At 38.9% G+C, this 25,868-nt stretch overlaps 1 long non-coding RNA gene across 2 annotated transcripts; it reads left to right on the forward strand.

Annotated features, from left to right (window-relative positions):
- Positions 1-25,868, forward strand: LOC142413053 (uncharacterized). Of its 2 annotated transcripts, XR_012776674.1 has the most exons (4): positions 1-157; positions 21,671-21,769; positions 25,422-25,606; positions 25,778-25,868. It is a non-coding gene; the product is annotated as an uncharacterized LOC142413053 (long non-coding RNA). The 2 variants fall into 2 exon arrangements; XR_012776673.1 differs by having other exon boundaries at positions 25,422-25,853.

Genomic DNA, 25,868 nt, shown 5'->3' on the forward strand with positions numbered 1-25,868 from the left:
TCAGAAGTAAAACGGTGTAATTTTACTTCAAGAAAACCCATGGAAGTTTGTTCCCCTCAACTTACAGCCAGGCAGCTGGGAAGCTCCCTGGGGAGTTCAGGATCTCATGGCGAGAAGAAATCTGCAAAATCTCTCACAATTCCCTGCATTCAGTGCTGTGAGTACTGCTGCGTGGTTTACCCTACAGGTTTATTAATTTGTATTAATGGAGGTTCATCAACTCAGTATTTATACACCTTCAGCTATCAGGGTGTAGCTGATCTTGAGATACATACCACTCAAGATGGGTAAGAGTCTAATTTTGCCAGTCTTAGAAGAAATCTTATAGGGAGGCATGAGTAAAAGTTTTTCGAGACTTAAGGCAGGACAGATTCTAATGAAACTTGATTAAACTAGTAGTATAAATTAGCAACACAGGTGGTTTTTGGTGAACGAAAATATTAAAAATAATTCAGAAAAAGCATAAAAGTTTTTCGGTAATGATCAAGGTATTATCCTGTTGTGACTGTGAGCAATTAGGACATAGTCTTGATGAAGTACCAACAGTGGGTTAAGTTCTGTAAGTAAACATGGGAAATGCACCATGGGATTTTAACTTTAGTGGAAATTTACATAGCTGATACCAACATAATCATAAAGGTACTTAATTTCATTTTTAAGTGCCCTTGCTACCAATTTCTTTAAGGTACATTGTTTTTTTCTGTGTCAGTAACTAGACAGAATGGCCCAAACCCAAAAACTTATCTGCATACTTCATTCCACTTTTGATGGGTAAATTTTAGGAAGCATCAGGAAGCAATGGCTCCTTACCAGTCCTTTGGGAACTGCCCTATGTTAGGAGTTCAGTTTATGGGACTTCCCTACTTTTGCTTTTATTTTATGAAGATGACAAGCATAAAATGTGGGTCACTTGGACATATGTGTTTTATGCCAATTAGAGAAAACTAAAAGGCAGTTTTCTAATGCTAACTTGAAGTGTTTCTTAAACCTCCATGCAGCTTTGTTAGCAAAGTAGTCTCTCATCAAATAAACACCAAAAACAGTGAAAGCGAGTCAGTCTTAGCTTCTGCCCAGTAATGAACTGAATGAGTTGGGAAGAAACTTATCTCAGGCTAAGCAGAGATATTAGGCACGAGAGATGTCATATCCCTGTATTTTTTTTTTTTTAATCCTCCTAAATCAAAAGGCTTTGGACTAAAATTACATTAAAAAAAAATCTGTAAGCATTGAATCCATAAGGGAACGTGACTTCAGGTAGTATCAGTTATGACTTGTCTCTGTATTTAAGATGAACTGTATGTAAGAGGAACAGAAGACATGTCCAGATCCCATCATAAGCTGCACAGTGTAATCAAATCCAGTCTTTCTCTCTCTGTTTTGAGCAGACACAGGACTGCCACACTGGGCCTGAGCTGTCCCACCCCATGGGGAGAGCCAGGGAAAACGCTGCTGAAGCCTCTCAGCTGGCGCAGCCCGTGAAGGCAGGGCTCTCTGCTTAGCTGTGCAGTCTGACTTCTGGACTGTATTTGAGGAGCTGTGTGCACTCAGCTTTCTCTTTGTTAATGTGAATTTTCTCCATGGAGATGCTGAATGGCAAATCTTGAAACAGGAATAACTGCTTACCTTCTAAATGCCAATCTGCCTCAAGACATGTCTGCTGAAAATATGGTGAGAGCAGTTCCTAGGGGACACATAATGGAACCACAATAAATCAAAAGCACAGGCGACTGAAGGGAAAAAGAAACACCCTCTGTGTACACTAAAACAGTTACTTTATTATGATAAACTGGAGCTGTAGCAGAGCTGTGAACTTTGTCAAATAAGGCACCCCACAAAGCTCGAGATTTCGCCCCTGCTTTTCAGTAAGCCGTGCTTCAATCAAGTGAATAAAGGCTTAGATGGAGGTGGCAGCAAAGCCAGAGCCATGACAACAGCAGCCAGGACTGTGCCCCACCGAGCCAGCGGGAGATACAAACGTCCCGAAGGGCAGGGATGGCTGGGGGTACCGTCACAAACAAATGCTCCGCTGTAACTCTGAGCTTCAGCATCTCTGATGGAGGTCTCGGCAAGCTGGCTGCTACCAACGTTATCAAATGTATTTCTGTACAGACACAGAAGAACAAAAATAACTCTCTCATTTCTTGTTAGATGTCCACGGCTGGGATATTCCTGTCCAAATTAATAAAGTCATTACTAATTTAGAAAAGCATGTCTCATATATCTTTTATATAAATTCTGCCTCTGAGGTGATAGCTAAGCAGCAGGACGTTTTAGCGCACCACCTGCGGCAGCCTGCCTAACAGCCTCCCACCGCATTAACCGAAAGTCACGGGTGGTCTCCAGACACCAGCTGTCCTCGTGCAGGCAAAGCAGCTGACACTGCACCTCTAACTATACTTACAGGGACTTGGAAAGGTATAATGCTATGTTAGTAAGTAAAGCCTCTAGTTAGGCTGACTTAAAGCAGCTTTTAATCTTTGCTAATGAAAATCTGCAGTTAAGATCTTAAGTCTTTTTCCCATTTTCCAAATACTTTTGATGCTTTGGGAGCAATCCAACACCCATTGACTTAAATGCAAAAATCTGACTGGAGAACGCTACTTCTGCTGACAGTCCTGTACCAGTCCCAGCGGCTGCCCAACACGGGAGGAGTCCAAAACTCAACAGGGGCTTCCCTGACCAGGCTAACGTGCCCACCGTATTCGCATGAGTCTCCTGCACATGCCACGAACAGGGCAGTCAGCAGGCACTGTACAACAAGCTCTGGCATGGGACAAGGTGTCCATGGTTTTGTTCCTCTACTGGGCTCAACGCAATGGTGTCACAGCTCAAGTGCTCCTGCAGGTAGCTGTTTCCCTTCTAAAGCAATTTTAAGTTTTTTGCACAACTGGAGCCTCAGGTTCTGGTTTTTACAGTAGCAGAAGTTGCATACTCGTGGGCTGAAAAAAGACTAATCAGATTTGTCGTGTTTTCACTCTTCTGCTTAGCCAGAGTGGAGGTGAGCCTCCAAGCAAAATAATCTGCAGCCTCAAGGGACCTTTGGATCCTTTGGATTTGGCACTTGAACTTCATTCTGTAAGAATACCTTCTGCCAGCGTGTCTGAGCTAGAAATAGCAAACCTGGACATGACAGCTGAGGAAAATGAGAGTAGGTTAGGAAGCACTGATGACTGCAGTTCACTTTCCGACTCCCCCCCTCCCCCCATACCTGAGAGAACAGAGTTTCGACTGCAGTACTGTTAATGCATCTGTGGCTTTCCCTTTTCTGCAGCCCCGAGGCTGCCTAGCCCGGGAGAGGAGCGTGGTGTGGGCTGGCTCTGCTGCCGCTCTGCTGCTCGTGTAGTTTCCCTTACGTCGGGAAGACGTCTGTGCAATTTGTTAAGTAAGTTTAAAACTGCTCAGCTCTGCAGAGAAGAGCAGAGCAGCCTCAGGAGGGCCAGCACATGCTTGGAGACTGTCAGCGAGGGGAGATGTCATCACGCACAGGGGAGCGACTGCAGAGTGGTCCCTGGGACGGGATTGGGCCTCTTCAGTGTGAACACGGACAAGTCTCTGAGTTAAACCGACTTTCATTAAAGTGTCATTGTATCCCTATGTCATGCCTAGAGGGGCAGTGACGGAGAGGAAACCTGACCTAAAACTCTTCAGGAAGACACCACCTCTGCCAGTGAGACGGGACCTCCGTTTCTGCAGCAGAGCGCTGCTCCAGCCTCTGTGCTCAAGTCCTGAGGTAACGTTTCAGCAGGCCAAAATAAGCCTATTTAATGAGGTCCAGGGGGCATTGTGCCTCTTGCCAGCTCCTCATTAGTGAACTGACTGCACTACAAATAGGCAAAACCCATCACCCTAGTACAGTCAGATATTGCTGCTGGGTCTGTTGCTGATTTACAAAGATCAGCTGTTCTGGGTTAAGCAATTGCATATGGGAACTTGTCAGGAACTTCCTTGAAGTAAGCCCTAAAGTAAGTTACTTCTTTATGGGAAAATGTTTAAAAATAAAACCATATGAAGAAGCATACAGGAATAAGGGCTGGAAGTGGAAAGACAGCTCTCTTTATTTTGGTATAACTCCCTGTCTGTGTCTGATAAAAAAAGTAGGAAGAAACAACGACTAAAAGTGAAGTTTCAGGGGTGAAGAAAATGGAGATTATTCCAAGATTAGCATCAAAGATTTTTGTTGATTTTAAGATTATTTCTCCCCCCCCTTCTTTTTTTTTTTTTTTTTTCCCCCCTTCTCTGTCTGGGCAGCAGAACTTAAGTTTTCTTGCCTTCCTTTCTGTTTCTCCAGTTGTGAGAAATCATTATGATAGGGGCAGGCAGTGGAAATAGCGTAAGCTGGAGTTGTCATCATTCTCTCATGGCCATGAGTATTGAGTTTTCGCTTGTACTAGGTCAGAGTAGATCCTTTGTGTGGGGTGGTGACTCCAACAAGGACAAGACGTTGAAAAAAATGAGTTGGTTTCAGTGCAAGTATAATCATATCTTTGAACATAAGAAAAATATTGCATAGAAATGTGACTGTAGGACAGCTACACTGTCAGTGAACTCCAGTAGGACAGAAGCTGTGATACAGGGCCCATGGTAGAGTCCGTCATACGGGAACTGTATATGAAGGACATTGATTCATACAGTTTGCTCTTACCTTGGTGCTAAGGGAGCAGGGGGTGATTCTTGCTGAGTCTTTAGTTAGGAAATGCAGTTACAGTTTACATGGGAGTTGACAGAAGCTTCTTAGGAATGATGGGCTTGTGGTCCATGGAAAATTGTTTATTTCATGGAGGCAGACAAGGGGAGGAAGAAATTGCTTCTGCTGGGCAGGCCCAGACTTTCCTTTCCGGTAGTCCGACTTCCCAGCTTTCACACCTCTAGGAAAAAGGCCTATGTATATCAGCTCACAATGTCAAAAATTAATTGCTAGCCACTTAGAGCCTCTAATCTATTCCAGTGTGTTTTGCCTCAAGATCTGGTTTGGAGTTTTTTCACAATCAACAAGGGTGAAGGAAAACATTTTGAGAAGTTGGCAGAAACATGCTAAAAATTTAGCAGGAAGCTGAATACTGTATTTCCATAGAAATGTACTGTACTGAGACCTTTTTTAAGTAGGAGGAAATGAAGCTTATGTTTTGTGGGTTTTAAAAATAAGTTGCTGTATCTCCCACATGTTGCATGCAAATGAAAGGTCAAGAAAGCTAAAATTATTCATATATGCACAAACTGGCACACACAATTTAATCTACAAATATTTGGAACTGATACGTTAATTGATAGCTAAATTGTATCCATGTCCTCTTAAGGTTTGTATAGCTTAGTGGTCCCATTTTTTACTTCTTTCTTGTGATTATAATGAAGGTGCAGCCTTCACAGATCTGCAAATCTGCCTAGCGTAGAAGGCAGCGATGGTAGGATATGAGAGCTGATGGATTCAAGTGGTTCAGCTGCCTGGCTGGGATGCTCCTGGATTCTGCAGGCGTTCTCAGCAGCCCTGAGAGACACCCGCAGAATACAGACTAGAAACCAAGTCTACCCCATTGTAATGTAAACACCGTAGCTGCAAACAGTAGGAGACATGGCATGGCAGTTACAGAGTCTTTCCTGAAAAAGGTGAATGTTCCTTGATTTTGTATTTCTAAAGATGAAAATTTTAATCCTCCATTCATTAGAGTATTGTGATTTTATGTTATCGTGACTTTACAGCTACTGTATTCTGCATGATACCTTGGCCTTATTTAACATTGAGGGTTTATCTGTTAATATAGGAATACCAGCTCCAGGTTATTCCTAAAACAGGCAGCTGTGCTACTTAATACCATTGATAATATTACCCAAATTTTATTAAAAATCTAATTCAATTTTTTTTTTTTTTTAAATTTATGCCACTTGAGAACTTGTTCCATGGAAAAGTTCAAACCTATGTTTAATTCTTGTGTCCCTCCTGCTCCTCTCACACACTCTCAGTCTGTACCAAGCCTTGGTCTTAGTCTTTCTTACCATTACTAAAAGCCCTGCTTTCTCAAATGCGGCATCCTGCCCAGGGCAGCTTTCTCACATTTCCACTGGCTTTTTATCAGTGAAGTGCTGTAGTCTATAAAAGTACTTTCTATAATTATACTTTTTTCTATTTTAATCAATCCCATTCCCTATATTGTGTTTCTTCTCTATGATATTCCTGTCCTCCTTGGTATGTACTATTCTCCTAGTGTTACATCGCCAGCACAATTCAGTAGCAAGAGCTTTATAAGGCATCTTCCCTGACAGGACACTGAATGAGATGGAGCTCATTGCTACTCCTAAAGGCACACTCTGTTTTAATGTCCTTCCAGTCCAATACTTCATATTTTTGCAAAACTTCTTCTAACCAATTATTTTCTTATCATAAAACCACTAGTTTCCTCCAGATTAATTATTTCCCATGTATTTATTGAAGTCCAGGCACACTAGCACTATTACATTTCTTCACTTCTTCACATCTTCAAAAAATAAAACACAGCAACAAAAAAATCTTCAACATTCATTCAAGGATCAGTTCAATGAGTTTGATACAACTGATCACTATTAATCACATGCTGTATTTTAATCTCATTTTTCTTTATAAATATTTTTCTTTATTTTATGGTAAACTCCTCCTGGTCTTGATGGTGATGACATATCAGGCAGTGATTGGGTCTGTTATTTCTCCCTTTTTTGTAAATGGAAGTTCTGCTTTTGCTTTTCCTCTGTCACAAGGCATCTCAGGTTTGATCCTGTGCCAGTTCTTTCAGTATTCTGGATGGAGATTCCTTGTGCGAACACATAAATTTTAGCCTTGGATGAAGCTTGGATATGGTAATTTTAATTTCTATAGTTGCAGTTCATTAGCCAACCATAGTTTTGTCCCCATATTCTACTTTATCATCTTTATTAAAAATGCAGGCACATTACATTTCATTTTTGGGCTTAAAATCCTTTAAACTTTATACCATCCTTACTGTATAACAGTTCTGCTTCATTTTTTTCCTGCTTATTTTTTCTATTTATTTGGCTAATGATCCTTTTAGAATGCGTGTTTTAAATTGAATTTGCAAATTTGACCTGAACTTGTATTTTGGCAAACATCTTTACTTTATTAGTTAGGTCTTTGTCCATTGAAACCTGAATACTTTCTTTCCCAGCCTGTCTCTCTTTACCTGGGATCTAATTTGAACAAGACTCATAAGTGCAGCAGAGCTATCATTCTGCATATATTTGTCAAGAATCTGCACTTATACAGAAGCAGCTAATATATCCATTTTGAAAATGGAAATCAATAGGATATTAGCAGGAGCAGGTGGCTCTAGAAAAGGCACATAGGAGCTAAAATCTTTTTATATGCAATTGCTGGATACCGTTTCTTTGACTTTAAGTATAAACAGAAGGAAATAAGAGCAATGTTAATTTTTTAATCTTGTTGATGGACAAGGGCATTTAAAACATTTGCTCATCAGAATAAAACAAAACACATCTTAAACAGGAGGGTTTTCAGAATACAAATTTAAAGCTCTTGTAAACAGGGAATATATGTCCTCTCAGTTCACTAAGAAGTTAAATTTCTAATTAATATTTTTGCAAGTGTTTTCTAAAGCCTTTTGCGAAAGATGAAAAGAATAACTGGCATCACATTTGTAATAGAAATGGTGAGGTACAAGCTATATTATATAAGCTGATGTTATGTCATTTTTGTTTGTGTACTCATTGATAAAATGTTCTAAAAAATTTAGTCCTCTTGCTAAAAAAATAGCCTGTCTAGAGTTATGCATATAAACACTAAAAGTAGGGTTTTTTTCCCAGGTGACTAATAGGGGGCATAAAAATTAATTATTATTTTAAAAAATTAATCATAATAAATATTTTATGTCTGACAGAATGGACTCCGCATTTAGGTGCCAAATGACTTATGCCAAAATCCCGTCAGCTGCAAAGGTGTTGCTAATTTTTATACCTGCAAAAGCCTGAAGATGAACAGAGAGGTGAGGTTTGAGGTTTGTGAATTCACTGAGAAGTGAGACAGTTGTAAACAGAGACATCAAAATTAGTCTCTTTCTACTGAAAATACTGTTTGCTCTCTCCAGTATTTGCTTGCAACTCCTGGATGTTGGCTAAGGTAAGCCAATGAGTCTGGTAAGGACACGAGTCTTATCCTTACGTGACCTCTCAAGGATTATGCTGGGCCTTACCAGTGTCCTCTAGCCAGTGGACAAAGACGTGCATTCAAAAGCTGGACCTTCCCTTTGCTACCAGGAGTTACCAGAATAACTCCTTAGAAAAGTAACTCCTTAGCACAATGTCAGAGTTGTGAAGACTTACGCTCTTCTCACTGTACCCGAGATGACTGCCTGCTTCTTACTAAAACACGCAGCAGTCAAAGATATTATTTTACATGATATTAGGTTTATGTGTTTTCTTGAAGTATTCACAACACACCTGACATTCTTCTTAACAAATTTGTTGTTTATGGCTCTGATGATCTGCTGCGGTAGATATTAAAATACAAAAGAAAAATCTTTAGAAACAAGGTTTCCAAGAACAGGCCAGTAGAAAAGTCAACAACTGAGGCTTAGTTCAAGGCATCTGAACAAAGTACATAACAAAATAAGGTACAGAAGGAGTGATATATGAAATCTGTGAAATTCTTATTAAGACAGAGGAAGAGAGGTGTGATTTGCTTTTGTTTCTGTGTCCTTAGAAGGACTTTTCCCTTCTGATTCCATAGCATGTGTCCCAACACCATGTTATTTCTTACACTATACCTGAGGCAATGGGACACTCATCTTGTCTGAGGCCTCTGAATATTACTCGAGTCTTAACTGCTGGGCTTTAGTCCCAATGCTGACATTCACTTTCTGTGAGCCTGAGTAAGCAATTTAAGTGTATCTGAATCTAAGCTCAGCAAACTATAAACTGGTGAATATTATCTTTGTTGGCATCACAGAGAGTTTTTTGCACTTTTAGTTTCATGCAAAACGATACAGAAATATTGTCATATTTATACTAAAGACATAAGGACTCTCCTGCTCTTTTACTTTATATCAACTTAGTAACTTTTCTGGTCCATACAGTGAAGAGCAGCTAAGACCATCTGTTTCACTATCAGCTTTTCTTCTACAGTTTTACTTAAGGGTTCAGTTTTACTTAAGGGTTCATATTCAATTTTTGTTATTTGAAGACTGGTCTGCCCAGTTCTTTTCCTTCTTACTTAGCTGTTTTCCTCCAGTCTGCTGACCTGTACTTCGTGTATTTTTTCTGCACCATTGACTGCACTGGACCTAGGAGCCAGTGCATCAGCTTTTACACAAATATCTTTATTCCCTCCTAGCCCTTTTCTGTTTTGGCATTACCACATAATGTTGCTGGTCTGAAAGTTATGAAAGGTTAATCACGTATGACAATACAGGTATCAAGCAGAAATATTAACTAGCCTATTGTCTGCTCATGCATACACTAATTATATATAACATGGGGACTTTTTACATAACAGTTATGCTTCACTAATGCCTGTTCAGCATTGCAGAGAGAGTGGAGAGAAAATCCTTTACAGAGTGGTGGATTTCTTATGACACATTTTAGGTTGTCATGCGCTCAGTCATGGCACCTCAAAGACTTCAGAGAGATTGCCCATCCTTTAGAGATCCAGGGACAGAGGTGATGATAGATTTTGAAACTTTATAAACAATTTTTGTGCTCCAAAGCAGCCTGGAAAACATTTGCTGTGTGCTGGGGTTACTGAGTGCCACAGGGCTGTGCTGGCAGCCCGGCTGGGTTGGATGCACCCGTTGGGCTGTGATTCAGGCTATGTCCATTGGAAGAAAATGGCACGAATACTTTGTTCAGGTACAGTCAAGGCAATGGGTTTGAGCCTGATCAGATCTAGGGACTTAAAGACAGATTGACTTGATCATGAGTTTAATGACTCGGAGTACCAGGGTGATAGGGAATCCATCTTTCAAAAAAACTGGTCCAGGAGCAGATTGTAAATAAGCCAGGATAAAAATGTAGTTGTGAAGCAAGAAAGTAAGTATCTTGAGGTTTCACTATGACATTGATGCCTGAGGCAAAGATGGAGTCCAGAAAGAGCAAAAAAAACTGCAGCCTGGTGATTTCTGTACAGGTTACGTAGGCCCAATACCTGCAGCAGTTTCTGATCCATCATGGAGAAAAGAGATCCTTAAGAGGAAAGCTTGGATCATGGAGATTATTGAGTCAGGAGATCAACAGAAGAAGCTGTAGGCTTAAAGAAAAACATATTAAACTATAAAAAGAACAGTGGTACGCAGTATATGAAGCAGATGCAGTGATTAAAATTAGGGCGGTGGATCGGTCTGAAGGACATTTTTGTCACTGAGCAGCTCAACCAACCAGCTCTTTGGAAGGTTTCCCCAGCATAAACATTACATCTCACTGGAGCAGGAACTGCCAAGGACTGTAAGATACAAGGAAAATTACTTATTCAGTGTGAAAGAAGCACGAGCCTGCCCTGTTGAGGTGGAGTGCCATTCAGGTAGTCCATGAATGGCTAATGATGGAGGGATAGAGATGCTCCCATTCAAATGAAGCCAGGGGGAGCCTGGCACTGGCACCCCCCCCAGATGCTTGTTTTTCTACACGACAAAGTGTGTGTGTGTGTGACACTGGGAATGCAAACAGGGAGCTGCAGCACTGATAGTCCTCCCAGTGAATCCCTGCCTGGCCTAGATTCAGATGCCTGAGGAAACAGCTTGGTGCAGGCTTGGTGCGCTATGGCCAAATATCACAGTGCAATGCTCCGAAAGGAAATTCTGCTCAAGAGACACCACTTTATGGTTATAAGAAGCAATTGGGTTTGATGCAAAAAGTAAATATTCAACCTGCATGTACTATACAAAGAGAACAAAGAGAAAGTCAGATGAGTCTTTTGACATGAAATTCTCTGGGCTAGCCTACCTTTGGTGTGGTTTGGTGATAGTTTTATAAACTGCAGGAAATGTCCCTGTAGCCATTTTGAGTACCTGGAAGTACAAATAATAACAGCAGCATTAGTAATAAATAATCCATTAATTGATTGGAAAATGCATTTTTTTGCAATGATTTGCAAATAGATAGCACAGCGATATCATCACTGCTTTGTGATCTTTTAATTTTGATATAATTTTTGCACTAAAAGAATTCCTTTCTACACAAGAACATTATAAAAAGCAGCAGAATGTCTACAATACTTACCTTTCATTTGCTTTTGATTTGATTTACTCCCTGCACTAGTGAAGTTGCCAATCAGATATGTGCAATAGCACCTTCTAGGCTTAGCTATCCCAGAACAGCAAACATTTCACTATGAGGCTAAAGGAGCCTGCTTTAGGTTAAGATTGCTACCAAACAGATTAAAAAATAACCTTTCTGCCAAGGGTCTGTAATTCTTCTTTGTCACATCTCTTATCTCCTTTTCCACCTTGTTTTCTATTTCTTTAAGAGAAGCACTTTTCTTTCTCAGAAGATTTTCCTGGTTCTGTTTCGTCTAGTTAATGATTATCATGCTGTTCTTCAGTAGATTATGTATCCATTAAAACACTGTAGAGAGTCTTGGACTTTTTTACTATGTTGAGCTATTTACACAAGCAGACTGAATTTGTTTGAAGTGTAATGTCACTGAAATTGCCAAAAAAGTATTATTCTCAAAGAAGTCCTATGATATTTGTTTGTCTCACCAATCTGTTCAGGTCTGAAACATTTTAGACCATAGACTGAGCTATGTGAATTAGTTCTTTTTTCATGTTTTGGAAACTCTATAATCTTAGGGTACTCTGAACTGTCACTGAAGTAGGCTGACAAGAAGATTAGAATGACTGAATGATTTGGCAAACACATTACAGAGATCAAAAAAAGAAAGCAATAATAACAACCAAATGAGACTATGCTGTGTATCTTAGTCTCTGTACATTAGGCTTAGAAATAAAAGCTTCTTTTGGCATTCTGGATTCAATATACTCCTCAGAGATGCTTGCTGCATTAGATCCTACATCTGTGTGGATATATCTACTATGGTCCCCCCTTCAGACAGCTGCTACTTTTCTATTATATCTTTATTTTGGTATTTACTTCTTTTTTAAGCAAGTTGTTTAGACACTGAAGTAAGGGAAGATGAATGCTTAGCTATTTAAATATATTGGCAGTGTTTATTTTTAAAGCAGTTGGCAAGACACTTATTTCCCTTTAAAATACTTCGTTGGTCTAAACAGTTGGCACATGCATTCAATTTTAACAGCTTTTCATATTGGTGTCTCAAAAGGCAGCAAAGCATATTTTTAAAGTAAAGTATATTTTTATTAGACTTTGGGTTAACTGTAGTCCCTTCTCATGTTTACACACATATAGCACCAAGAGTATATTTTTTGCAATACTTTTTTTTTTGCACATACAAAACTAGGGTTTGGAATGGTATAGTCAGTGATAGCCTGTAAACACTGTCAGTGTTGTATGAATAGGATTGCAAAGAGCAACGCTGGAGAAGATGTGACTTGGCAAGCTGAGACTATGGTGGAGCAGTAGCCTATGGAGTGGTTCTGAGTGATGCAGGGACTATATAATGCTGTAAAACGATTTTCTTCTTCTCCTTCCTTTCAGTCAACATGTTGTCATATAGAAAGACCAGGATTTGCCTTCAAAGGAAAATATTGTGGCTCTGTTTTCCTTATAGAGAATGTGTTTCTCATTTATTTCAAAATATATGAGACACGGCACACTGTCTCACTCAGCTCACCATCTGCTAACCCGCCATGGAGTTACTATGACTCACAAGCTACAGAGAATGTGCAGATAGTTTAGCACTTCAGCAAACATGTATATACTATTACACTTGTCAACGATACTGTACCCATGGATGGGAAGTTACTGATCACTGTTAGACAACTGTTTCCTCTGTGCCCAGCAGTCCTTTAGGAAGAGAGGGGCCAGGGCATTTGATCTCTGCACTCCAAGAGCTCGTTGTGGGTTGGGCTACATCAAATCCAAAACGAGGAGGGGGAACCAAAACAAAACCTTGCCAACCAGGGAATATTCTGTCCATCTGCAAACTAGTCCCAGTTCTTTTAATGTACAATCCATTTAGCAGCACTTTTTAGAAACATGAAAACTTTGCTTTTTTATTATAAAACTGAAGTAACCAGGATTTCCTGTAGACTTTGTTTTCCTAATTTTGCCACTGTTCAATTAGGTGACAGTGGAAATTTTCTTTTCTCCCAGGCACCTTTCTGGAGGAGCATCTTTCCTCCCCCTTCTTGGTTTGTCCAGTCTCCTTGGACTTTAAAGTGATGGGAGACTATCGCTTTAAAGTGATGGGACTTTAAAGTGATGGGACTTTAAAGTGATGGGAGCCTCCTATTGCTTGGCCACAGCTTTGCCCAAAGGCGTTTCTAATATCACCTGGAGCCCTTTGACCTTGAGACATAGTGTTACCTATGGTATTTCTCTGTAACAGAAGCAGTTAGCTGATCTTGAATGTGAACTCCTGTTAGAGAGGGAATCCCCAGAAGACACGTATACCTGCTTTAATATTATGTGTCAAATATTTCTGTTTAGATTCTTGCAGCACATTTAACTACCTGAGGATTATTCATAAGAAATGACAAGGAAACATGTTTCTCCATACCTGAATTAAATGGTTCTCACTTTGAGAGTTAAACTTTTGGGAAAAAATTAGAACAAATTTTAATTTATTTTGTCATATTTTTGTAAACCTACAGCAGGCCACTTCTGTCCAATTTCTAAAAAAAATTAAATTTTTATAGTTAAAAATAAAATTAAAAAATTATTTAAGATCAAATATTAGACAGCCTAAGTTGTAAACAGCACCATGAGATCTGTGCAATGCATCAAAGCTTCCTCTGTGTCACTCATTTGCCCCTTTCCTTTTACTGAATTCACAAACTCTAAGATACTCTGCAAGATAAAGCTCAGGATTTTCTATAGTTTGTAAAACATTCATGAACAATCAGAGAGACTGACTTAAAGCACTTCAAAGCTATACTACGATGGACTACAATGCTAGAATACTATAATGGACTGTAATGATAGGAAGGGATGAGAGTTTGCTGCAGCAAAATGGGGAAATGACAGGCAAAATAATACCAAGTGAACAATGCAGAGCATAAAGCTTCATCATCCAATTCATCATTCACTTTATGTTTTGAAACACCAGTATTTATTGGCTGCACTCATACCCCCTGTCTAACTCTCTTCTAACACATTTTGCAGGTTTACATGTTATTAGCATGCGTGTTACAGAGCCTTCCGCATGAGAGGGGGTTTAGTGGTGTGCAAGGACTGCTTAATGAAAAAAACCCCACCCTTTCGTTTTCCCCTTAAGGGAGGTAAGAATTAATGGGTTGGGAAAGCTGGAACTTTTATCAAATTCTCTATAAAAACAAAGTCTTTGGTGAAATTAGTCTCAGAGACAAAGGGCTGGGATAGTTGCTGTCTCCGTTCAGGATGCTAACACTTCAAAGCAGCACACTCTCCCGGAGCCCTTCGATTCTTTACTGGTAATGACACAGCCAGCCATGGCTGTTATAAGAGCCATTGTATAAATCTAGGCTTTCTTTGAATAAAGTAGTCTCTGCTTTTGTCAAGTAACAAGAATAATTGTAACTTTAATATGTAAGTGAGGAATGAGGGAGGCATACACTAGGCGTTCCACTGGACTTCAGCAGCCTTGGCTGCTGGCTCCAGCACTGCCATACACACTGCCTTTGGGTGGGCTGAAATTCTGTGAGTAACAGTGACGACTTTCACAAGGGAATAGTACAATAATGGTGACTTTTGATCTTTTGTGAGAACATTTTCCTAAAAGTGTTCTACACCAATGTAGCTTAGTAAAATTTAATATGAATAACACTGTTGCTAACATACCAATACTCCTGTTACCCATGTAATGGAGGGTCAGGGATCTGGATTTGCTATCTAATTGGACTTCATTATCTCTCCTTCATTAGCTCTCAGGGAAATAAATCACCCTGACAGGGTCAGAAACCACAGATGCCTGCTCTGTTTTGTCCCTCATGTGCTTTGCCATGAAATTACATGTACTCCCTGGCTCAGTTTGTTCACTCTGAAGTCAGAAGCAGCCCTGGCTTGTTATGATTCATAGCGTGATATATGAGACGTGCAAAGCGAGTTTGTTCCCTAACAGGAGCCCCATAGACAGCTACATTTTTAAAGACTGGGAGGGCTATTACACAAGATCATTAGAAATATTCTGTTTACTAAACGCATTACTTTGTGACCTACGAGCTATTCTGTTTGAAAAAGAGCCCGGTTGAGACACAAAGCCAGTTAAATAAGACCCATTAAGAAACACGACATGCAAAAATACATCTCATGGTTTTGTTAATACCATTAGTAAACTAGTGCTATTGCAATGCTAGAGGATGCTCAGTTTTTCCTGATCAGTTATTCAGGAAGCTTCACACATTGCTCATCACTTTCAGTATGTGCTGCGAGATCAGTGAGCTGCAGGTCATTTGCCAGGATGGGCTACTTGAGCAAGAGGAGGAAGGTTTACCTAATTTTGGCCAGTTTGGGGTGGAATTGTGGGGCTCCACCAGGAGCAGACAGTCTGCTCTGTAGCCCTTCTCTTAATAAACAGACTAGTTCAGGTTGTTCCATTAAATTTAACGCTTTTCTGTTACAAGCATCTGATAACATTAATGAAGGTGATTCAAAAACAGCTTCCTCCAAACTAAAAATTCTTTCTTGTCAAAGTTCTGTAATGCCCAGACAAAAGCACTGAAACAAACCAACCCAGAAATATTTTGGTCCCTGCAAGCACCTGCACATTTCTTCTGCTTGGAGCCTGGTTCTGTAGACCGGTAAATAGAGACTGCTCTGCTGCCTTACTGCCTAGGAAGCTCGCAGCCCTAGTGTTTTTAAGCCAGTGATCTTAAACAAAGCTTGAGAAGAATATTTCCAGGCTAACTGGACCCAGGCCAAGGATATTTTTGAATTAAACAAGCTTAAACAGTTAACAGCCAGCTATAACTCTTTGAAGTGTGACCATAGAATATCACAAGACAAAACAACTATTGAGATGCCCATGCTAGCTAATGAAATAAATTAATAAAAATACCCATAGTCTCCCAATCACTATAATATCTGCTTAGTGACTGTTTCTCCTCTCCTCAGGAAATTGCCCAGTGGACATATCTGGCTCTAGAGAGAAAAGCGAGACCTAAGGAGGATGTGAAGAGTGACAACTGAGGTGGACTTTGTCTTTATTAAGTAACGGAGAACTACTAATAACGATAACATTTTATTGTTTTGAGGTATTAAAAGACATTTGAAAAAGGCTAAAACTTCAATAATTAAAAGGCAATAACTTTTTTGATAGCTTTTTGATGATAGCTTTTATTAACAAACAAAAGGAAAGAAGAAATTTAAAGATACGGAGAAACAACCAGGGAAGATGGAACACCACATCTGGAGAATGAGAAAGTAGAAGTTAGGGTGAAAAAGAAAACAAAAGGTAAGAAATAGGGATGTGATATTTATTCAAGTTCAGCTCGTCTGCGATAATTCCAACGGAAAATCCCAGGAGCAATTCTTCAGCAGATTAATACAAATCCTTATTTCAAACTGCTTCATTTTTCAGAGCTGCTATATGTCACCCGTTTTATTAAACTATCCTTTTTCTGGTTATGCAGCAAATCCTCTGGTTATGCTTCCTCTAAAACCCTACAGCATTTGCTGGAGTAGTGGAAGCTGCTTCCAGACGATAGTGCAATCCTCCCTTTGAAAACATACAATTCATGATGCATGAGCAGCTCGGTGGGAGAAGGACCATGTCTGTAACACAAGGTGAGAGTCAATGCAGGCCTGGGTCGGACCAGGCACGGTGTTAAAGAGCAGGACAAAAGTGTGTTTCTAGCTACCATGATCATATCAGTACCTACTAACTGTGGCATCATTTGGTATTACATTGAAATAGAAGCCTGTGGGAGCAGTTTTCAAGTTTGATATTCAGTAAAAACTTACTGGCTGGTTCAGTTTTCAGACAGAAATTTATTGAAGCTATGTTACACAACTCAATCTGTGATTAGTCCCTTAAATAAGGAATCCGATTTACGAAAGGGCGTAAGTGTGAAAAAAATTATGATTTGTGTATAAATGCCTGATTTGAAATCCATGGTAGTTGATAGGAGTCTTCATTTTCACTGTGATGTAATTCTGGAAATCATAGTATTTTTTAAATGACGGTTGTTGTTTGCTCTGGGATTTCAAAACTTCCCGCACAATAAAAGAGACATCGAAAGGGCTAAACTAGGAAAGAATCTAACCATTAAACTAAAACTATGGCAGCTTTTTTCCAAACTAAGAAGTGTTTATTGCCAAAGGTTTATAATGTCTAGAGCAAAGGTTTAAAATAAATCAAACCTCATATATTTAGCTCCTTGCAAACAGCTGCAAATTTCTTCTGTCTGAAGCCTGGTTCACTAGACTAGGAAATCCAGACTGCTGTACCCCAGCTGATATTTAAACCTATGTGTATTTCATCAACACATTTAAACTGAAAACCAATGGCTCCACTAAATGATATAATTGGTTCTGACAACATACTTTCAGATTAAAACCCAGAGTTAACTACTTGCTCCTATATTTACTTTCTAACAGTATCTGTGTCCCTTTTGAGTGATACCTGGAACCACACTAAGTGCACATGAGAACCGGATATCTCACCAAAGTCACGTTCACCATGACCATAAAATGTTAACGTTAAGGTCCAAAATGTTAATATAAGGTCCCAAAATGGTAATATTAACATTATAATATATTAATATTGTATTAACATAGTATATTTAGAGTTCCAGAGTCCTCATTTTAATATAAACCAAAACGATATTGGACATGGTGGTTTTGATCTAACTGCATGCATTTTAGCATTTGGATACAGACTTTTGACCCTTACATACAGTCTTCTTTATTTTAAGGGCGGAGAACAGACTCCAAATGACCTCCTTCCAGGAGCAGTTAATGCTAAAGTCATAAAACTGAGTGAGCAGTTTTATGACTTTATTACAGCAGAACACACATAGTGCACACACAAAGGTACACCACAATGTGTTTTGCTTTTGCAGAAGAAACAAATCATTTGCAAAGAAAGCCATACAATGTATTTTCCAAACTAGGTTAAATGTGCTTTATACATTCACAAAAAAGACTGAATGTCAAAATAACTTAAATGCAGTGTATGTGATGATTTTTAACACATAAATGAGATCAGATGAATAAGTATTTTGGAGAAAAATTGTGAAACCTTCTAAAGCCAAAACAGAACAGCGACTCTGTGCCAGTTTGAAATCTGACATGTATTTCTACACAGATATTTCTTTGATACATATAAAAAGCCATTTTTGACACCTTATTTAAAAGAAAAGATTCCATTCTGTATGAAACAATTCTGTATTAAGTGGAAAATGGTTTAAAGCACACCCCTGACTTTTCTATTGGAGCAATGATTTCAGCAGATGGTTGAAATCTTGTCATATGTTCCTGTGATTCCATAACCCTAAGGCAGCTCAGGAACCATGCCACAGTTCAACGTCCTTTGAAGCCAATATGAGTCCTTCCATTGACTTCAACAGATTTGGGATGACAACCAAAATTTCATTCTAATGTGAACTATGTTCATACCTCATTGGTTTTAGATGCATCCATGATTTTTTTTTCCAGTACCAATCATAGAACTCAAACTGTTGAGCAGATTTCTTTTCTTATAGCTCACTTCTCCCAGTCAGGTATTTCCATCTCTTTTTGGCTTGCTGTCAGTATTTTCCGAGATGCATTCAGACACTTTTATGTGTCCACTGACCCCATAGAGTCCACCGACTCCCTCAGGAAAATGCCAAATTCAACCAGGAGTGCTTTCATACAGGTGATACAAATGGGGCAGTATACACGTGGTGTTGGATGTACCCAGTCTTGGGAAAAAAGTTTGGGCTTCTGTGGTCATTAACGTTTATATGTGGAAAATCATGGAACTGAGTACACCTCTGTTTTCTGTGAAATTTCCAACTGTAAAATTACTGTATAGTAGAATAGCTATAATAAATTGTTTCCTGTAAAACACTGGGCCACAATACTATTAACATAAACTATATCCTGTGAGTTACTGCGATACTGCTCACTAGTCTCTCTGTTGTGAGAGACCATAATGGAAATCCTCCTTTCATTATGCAGAGGAGGAAAAGTCTTTCTTTAAGGCTGTTGTGCAGCAGGACTTGGAATAGGCCAGCACAGGGCACCATATGCCGTTTCCGCTTTTCTAGGGATTTTCTGATATAAGAATCTTCTCTATTTACAAGAAAAACAACAACAAAAGCTCTCTAGATTTTAGACTTAGTCCAAAAAGTCTAAAACCACGAATACAACAAATATGTAGAAATGCCTGCTCAAGTCTGTTGAACACCTAGAAAAATAGCTTTCGAAGCTAATGTTTTAGGGAGATTCCCACTGTTACAGTGAATCAGCAGGGTTTTTAATGAAACAATCATCTTCTATTTGATTTTTTATGAAGAACACTGGGAAAATTCTGGCATCTTTCTATGTTTTAAATTCTTGCCTTTTTTTTTCAAGCACAAATTTGAAGAAAGATGAATTGAAGTTAGAGAAACAAAAGGAGTAATGTTTGCAGAGATATTTTCTCGATGATTTAATTCTTTTTTTTTTTAACTGGAAATTAATAAAAAGGAATAAGTGGGAGAAATGTTTGAACCATTGCTTTCCAGGAGGAAAAACATGAAAAGTATTAGGAGGGAAAAAAAAAAGCTTGAAAACAGTTTTTTAATTCCACACACTGTTTTTTTTAAAGTTTCTTCTTTCCTACGTTTGTATATGTTCCTGATTTTTGCTTTCTCTTAACAAAAGAAACAAGAAAAACTATGAAAAATTAAAAGAACAAAATCCCAAACATCCTTATCATAGAAAGGATTTCCATTTCTATCTTCTTATTGTTGAAAGTGAGAAAAAAAAGAACACAGTATCTGGTCATAAAATTTTGGCATTACTTTATGAACATTCTGCACTGATGGTAATGCACTGCTCCAGCAAGGGAAGTCAAAGTCCTTGAGCTCTGCACAATCTCCCATGGTTAAAGTTTCTGTGTTTTTGCAGTGCAGGAAAGTTGCAGTGGTGTTCCTGTTCCTCACACAATCAGAAAAGGGTGAAAACCTAAGAGCTTTTCCAATGCTATTAGCACAACCAAATCCTACAGAAGAAAGCAAATCCCAGCACAGATTCAAGTTCAGAAAAATACACATAACCGAAAAATGGGTGACAGCGGTGACATACAGCGACTGAGATTTCCTCTCATGTACTGCCCAGAGAAGTATTGTCACCTTATTTTCAATGATAGTTCAACCGTTGACTGTTGCTGTATTTTTCTGCCTTCTGTAGCCTTGGTCAAGACATGACTTCTATGCAAAATACTGTGAGGGTACTCTGGTCAACTTTCCTTTGACATTTCTTCAACTATAAGAAAGAATTACTGGATTTATTCTTCTATAAAAGAAGAATGAAACCTTCTTCTATGAAACCTGCTGGAAAATGCCTGGCATGTATAGGAATAATGTCTTTTGTTCCAGTTAACGTGTGGAGCTATTTGCATTATATTGCATGTTCATTTAGCTGTTATCACTGTCGGTCGGTTTCCATTTTCCAAAGTATGTCCGAGTAACGAGTTGCTAGAAGACAGTTACTTTGGAAACACAGGAAGAAGTGATCTACAGTAGCTATAAAAACAGGCTAGGTGGAAAACTGTCTTACCTACAAGTATTGATATTTCATTGCACACTTCAATCCCTATTGATCAATCGCTCGTAAAAATAAAATGCTCTAGTTAAGCTGGCAAGGACTAGAAATGCCATATGTATTGCAGGCTGCAGTCCCGGGCAAGTTACAGTCCATCGCTCAATTACAACCCCAGTGTCAACAAGATGTAGGTGTTGCACAGCCCAGATAGCATTCGTGGCCTGGAACATGGGTGTCTGCAAATGATAAATATGACACAGGAAATAGATAACAGAAAAATCAGAGATGTGAGGATCACATATCCTGAAATGGAAGTAAAGATGGTATTTCTTGGAGAGAGGTTCCTATTACCAGAGGGAAAAAACCAACCCTTCAAGCCCCTAACTATTGCCAATATTGCAATGAATCCTTTGGCTGCATTGTGCTTTCTGTTGAACTGCATTACTGCTAATAGAGATGGAACAGAACCAATACAGTTGTTGCCTGTGCAAAGATTTAATTTTTGATATCCCTTAAAAGTACGAAGTTAACTGTATGCATTTAGTTGATTGGATGGCACTTATCTTGTCATGACTTTTGCTGGGCTTGTCATTTATTGTCTGTGCACGCAATGCTTTGTGCACATGCAATGCTTATCCCTTACTCTGCCTGTGCCGCTTGGGCAGTACCATTATACAAATAAATAAGAGTTCACCTAGAGTGAAATTTTTGTGGTAACAGATTGAAATATGACAACAAAAGCACTGAAACAATACATTTTTCTGAAGGTTCAGAGAGTTTTCTACTTCAGATTTTATTTTAGCTGTGATATTTTAGAGGCTCAGAAAATTGCAGGACCAAGTTTTGTAGTTTTCATGTGGGTTTTGTTGTGTTTTTGTTTTTGGAATAGGTATTCTGAACAACACGAAGCATTATTCGCTAAAGCTGTATGTGGCCAATAGAGCCCTACAGGATATTTGGATTCCTCCCATAATTACATCACTTCTCGGTAAGCCTTCTATATAAACATCTCGCTGTTTGGAAAAGTATTTATTTTGGTCTTCTGTATTCTTTGCCTGTATGCTTCTTGCGTGACTGAAAATCTTTCCTGAACAAAGCAAATTACAAAGTGTCATTGGAATGGCTAAATTCCACGGAAAAGGCCCCCAAATAACAGACTTAGAACAACCACAAAACGTTGACAAAAAATTACACAAAAGTAGTACCTTTTCTATTCCAGAATAAACCCTACTGTGCTAAGGAAAGAAGGTGGAAAGTGGAGAAATGTAACAGATTCACTCTGCAATCAAACAATCTTCTGTCTGAATGTTAAACCCTGTTCCATAAATGTATCACTTCATTAAAAAAGATTGTTCTCCTCTGCCTGAGATTCAGAGTAAGATAAAGTTGAAAAGTAATATTGTTGAGTTAAACCTAGTAATTGGGAATAGACAGGCTGGGGTAGGCAAGCTCACTTACCTGTGTTTGCTCATGTACAATCCTCATAAAGCATGGTGCAGACCAAGGCAAGAGCGTTTGCAAGTACACACTGCTCTTTCTGAAGCCTAAAGGCTTTTCTCTGAGTGGGTTTGAGCTCTGTTACAAAACCTTACCAGTCTAATAACAGTGAGTACCAAGAGAGATGTATGAGAACAAAAAATCTCCTAAAATCCTCTTAAAGAGAAAATATTAGGAAAGCTTGCATGTATTAAACTACACTTAACAAACATATTAGACCAGTAATCATGTAAGTAAACAGCATTTTTACTTTTTCAGGAAAATACTATTTTCAAATTCAGCCACATAGGAGGTACTGGCCTCTCTCTTTTTGTTTAGCTGTATAGGTTTGAAAAATAGAAGCTACACATTGAAAAAGGTATGCCATGTTGAACAACTGCTCGATTTCACTTTGTCTTACCAAAAGATCAACTTAAGCCAGGATTGTACTTTATGTTAGATACCTGTGACTAGTTTCGGACATATCAGAGCTTTTTGGTAATGATGGTGATTATTTGTGCAAAACCATCACATTGCCCCATAGCAGAAGGCATTGGAAGCCATGCATTAGAAATGGAGACCCAGGCAACATGCAGACATAGTAGCCCCATGCGTACCTCACGCAGCAAAAGACGTTCATGGGTATCCAGAAATTATAAGTGGGACATACAACACAGGGCTGTGGTTTCCTTGGCAATGCTGAGACATTTAACTTACGTGATGGATGGTTTTGATTATGGGCAAAGAGAGAAGGAAAGGGATCCAAAGAGTAGCCTTGAGTTTGATTCTGAGATATCCAAACAAGTAGTAAACCAAATGCTTTCTATGTCTAATTTGAAAGAGGTTTCACTGGTTTTGGCTCAAGTACACAACTAAGAAATATTCTTCTTGCAATACTTCACTAGCTTACTTTCAGGGAAATTTCTAAAGCTTGTATTCTTATGAAATAATTTTCTTACACAAAAACTGTACGTAGATGAAACTACTGGCTGCTCTGCTCCAACGTATAAATTTTCACCCAAAAATAAATTACATTGCAGCAAGAAGGCTATAAATTTTTATTTCACAACCCGATAGAAACATTAATAGTTTAACAGTAGATCTTTATTTTGAACAATGAATAGTAAGTACTATATGCATTTTTGTTAAAAATATCCTCCAAGGGGGCTGGCTAAAAATTATCTGATTATAATGCTAAATGCTCTACATTTGTCAAAGGCATGAGCTGCTCGTGATTCAAACGCTGCGTAGGGCAGGTGGTGGCCCTGGTGTGGCCCCTGCAGCAGCTAGTCTGGCTCGGTGTCAGAAAGATGGCCCATCCTTACAGGGTTTTTTTTCTTGCTTAAGGAGAACTGAACCATGGACAAGCCACAATTTATGTATCAGGGCCAATGTCCATTTGGAGTTCTGCTAGTTGTGTGGTTTTGCATCAGGTATGAGTCAAAAAGTATGTCTAGTTTAGCCAAATTGCTTCATTTCTGCACACTCTTGGGTAAACATTTAAAAGGTATCTTTCACTTGCCTATTCTGCCTTCTCTATTCTCTCATGTATCCCTTCCTCCTCCCAAAGACAAGGTTTCCTTTTCTCATTGGAATTATTTCTTCCCATCAACAAATAGTTTCTCACTGTTTTTTATGCTGTTTCTGCTGATACTTTATCACTATGCAGACCACTAAAATAAGTAACCTCTCCTCTGTCCTTTTGCCTTCAATTAAACCCAGTCATGTCAGTTATAAATCAAAAAATGTGGCAAATTTAAGAACATAAAAAAAAATCTACTTTTCAAATTTTCCTTTAAAAAAGAAAAGAATAATTTTGATTCTGCTATGAAAAGCAAGAGATCATAGACAACTACTTATTTTCCATGTATTTAAAACATCTAAAATTAATATCAATTTTATTTCATGGAACTTCAATATATAAGGAGGCACATATTTTCCTGTTGAAAGGCTATGTCACGTTCAGGTGTGCACTACAGCTAATATTTAACAGAAAACAAATGGAAAACATGCTTTATCAAGAACTTTTTAGCAGAGCCTTAGCTAATGGACAAACTTTTTGATAAGTATAGACCTGAAGCTGCATCACTTCTAACTTTGACGTCCAGCTCCAATGCCTCCCCCTCCTGAAATATTTTTGCTGGAAGTTCAGTTAACAGCCAATTTTATTCAGCATCCAGATGTGTTGTGAAAGTGAGCCATGGAACAATTTCTGTCTCTTTAAGGACTTTTTCCACCAAAATGTTGGAAATGATGCAGGCGAAGAGCACATCAGACTTTCAGGAAAACATGCAGCCTTTTTCAGCTGTGTGAGAACCCCTACCCCCACTCTTCAACAACCAAAGTCAGTCTGATCTGGTCCGCCCCCATAACGTGAACCTGGAGCAGCATCACTATATGAACTAAGACATATAAAACACATAAGAAAGAGCATCAGTCAGTGTGATTATTTTCACTAATTTGTCTTATTTTCATTAATCTTCACTTCTTTCTCCATATCTGTAAATCACTAAATACATTACCAATTGCATATTTTTCTAAGAATAAGATATGTAACTTGAGCATCTGAGCTGTGGAAGGGAATAAATTCCCGTGGGAAGTGAGTATACCTTAATATCTTATTTTCTGTCCAGGTTCCACATATTATCAACTAGTGTCTGTATGTCAGCTAGTATCTGTCTGTCTGAAGTTGTGCATATGCTAGTGAAGTGAATCATTTCAAAAATAGAAGTTTTCAGTAGGACTTTGTTTTCCCAAAGCAATTCAACAAAAAAAATCTGTCCTTTCCTTGATTAGTCCATGGTTATTTCCATGCTCTTTTACTATGGGGTGAAGTAACACAGCCTCATGCTGTTGCAGAGTAATGATGCTCAGACGGTCAGTTAGGTTCTAAGGTTATAACTGGGATATATATCCAGTGTTTGCATTGCTTACTGTGTAAGAACAAGTCACTAAAATATCTTTAACCACACTTCAGACATGACCTTAGAGATTAACCTCTGATTAGTTTACTGGCCTCTGTAATTTAACTTTGTGTTCCTTGTTATTGAACTTGTCTAAATCCCAGCAGAAAGGGCTGGTTTGAGATTTGAGGCTGTTGAAAGATCTGCAGTTGATTTTACCTCTGTTCTTTTTGTCATGTGTGCATTTTCCAACAAGTGGAGAGTATTGCAGATGGGTACGTAAGTCTGCGTGGACATGATCAAGGATATAGCAATTGCGCGACACCTGCCTGGCTTCCCTGCACCATGGCAGACTCAAGGGACACAGTCACAGATGCAAGGCTGAGCAGATGCATGCACACTTGCAGTCTAATATTGCTACAACCTCTGCTGAAGAAATGGGACCTGTAAGTGCTGTGTATACCTCTTAAACCACGTCTAAGATTATACACTTGAACACTTTGGGGATGACAATAGGGTATGTGTATGAAACCTAACGGTCTGGATTAAGCAAAATGTAAAATTGTCTCTTCTGTCCTTAAAATCTATGAAATTCTGAGATGCCTAAAAAATGGTAGCCATGCAATGGGACGGTGAAGAAAGGACTCAAAGAGGACAGAAGAGCTGAACGTTGCAGCTGAAGAAGAGCAATGCTGAGGGAGTGTCCTG

This window comes from Mycteria americana, chromosome 7 (assembly GCF_035582795.1).
Source record: "Mycteria americana isolate JAX WOST 10 ecotype Jacksonville Zoo and Gardens chromosome 7, USCA_MyAme_1.0, whole genome shotgun sequence".
Classification (NCBI taxonomy): Eukaryota; Metazoa; Chordata; class Aves; order Ciconiiformes; family Ciconiidae; genus Mycteria; species Mycteria americana.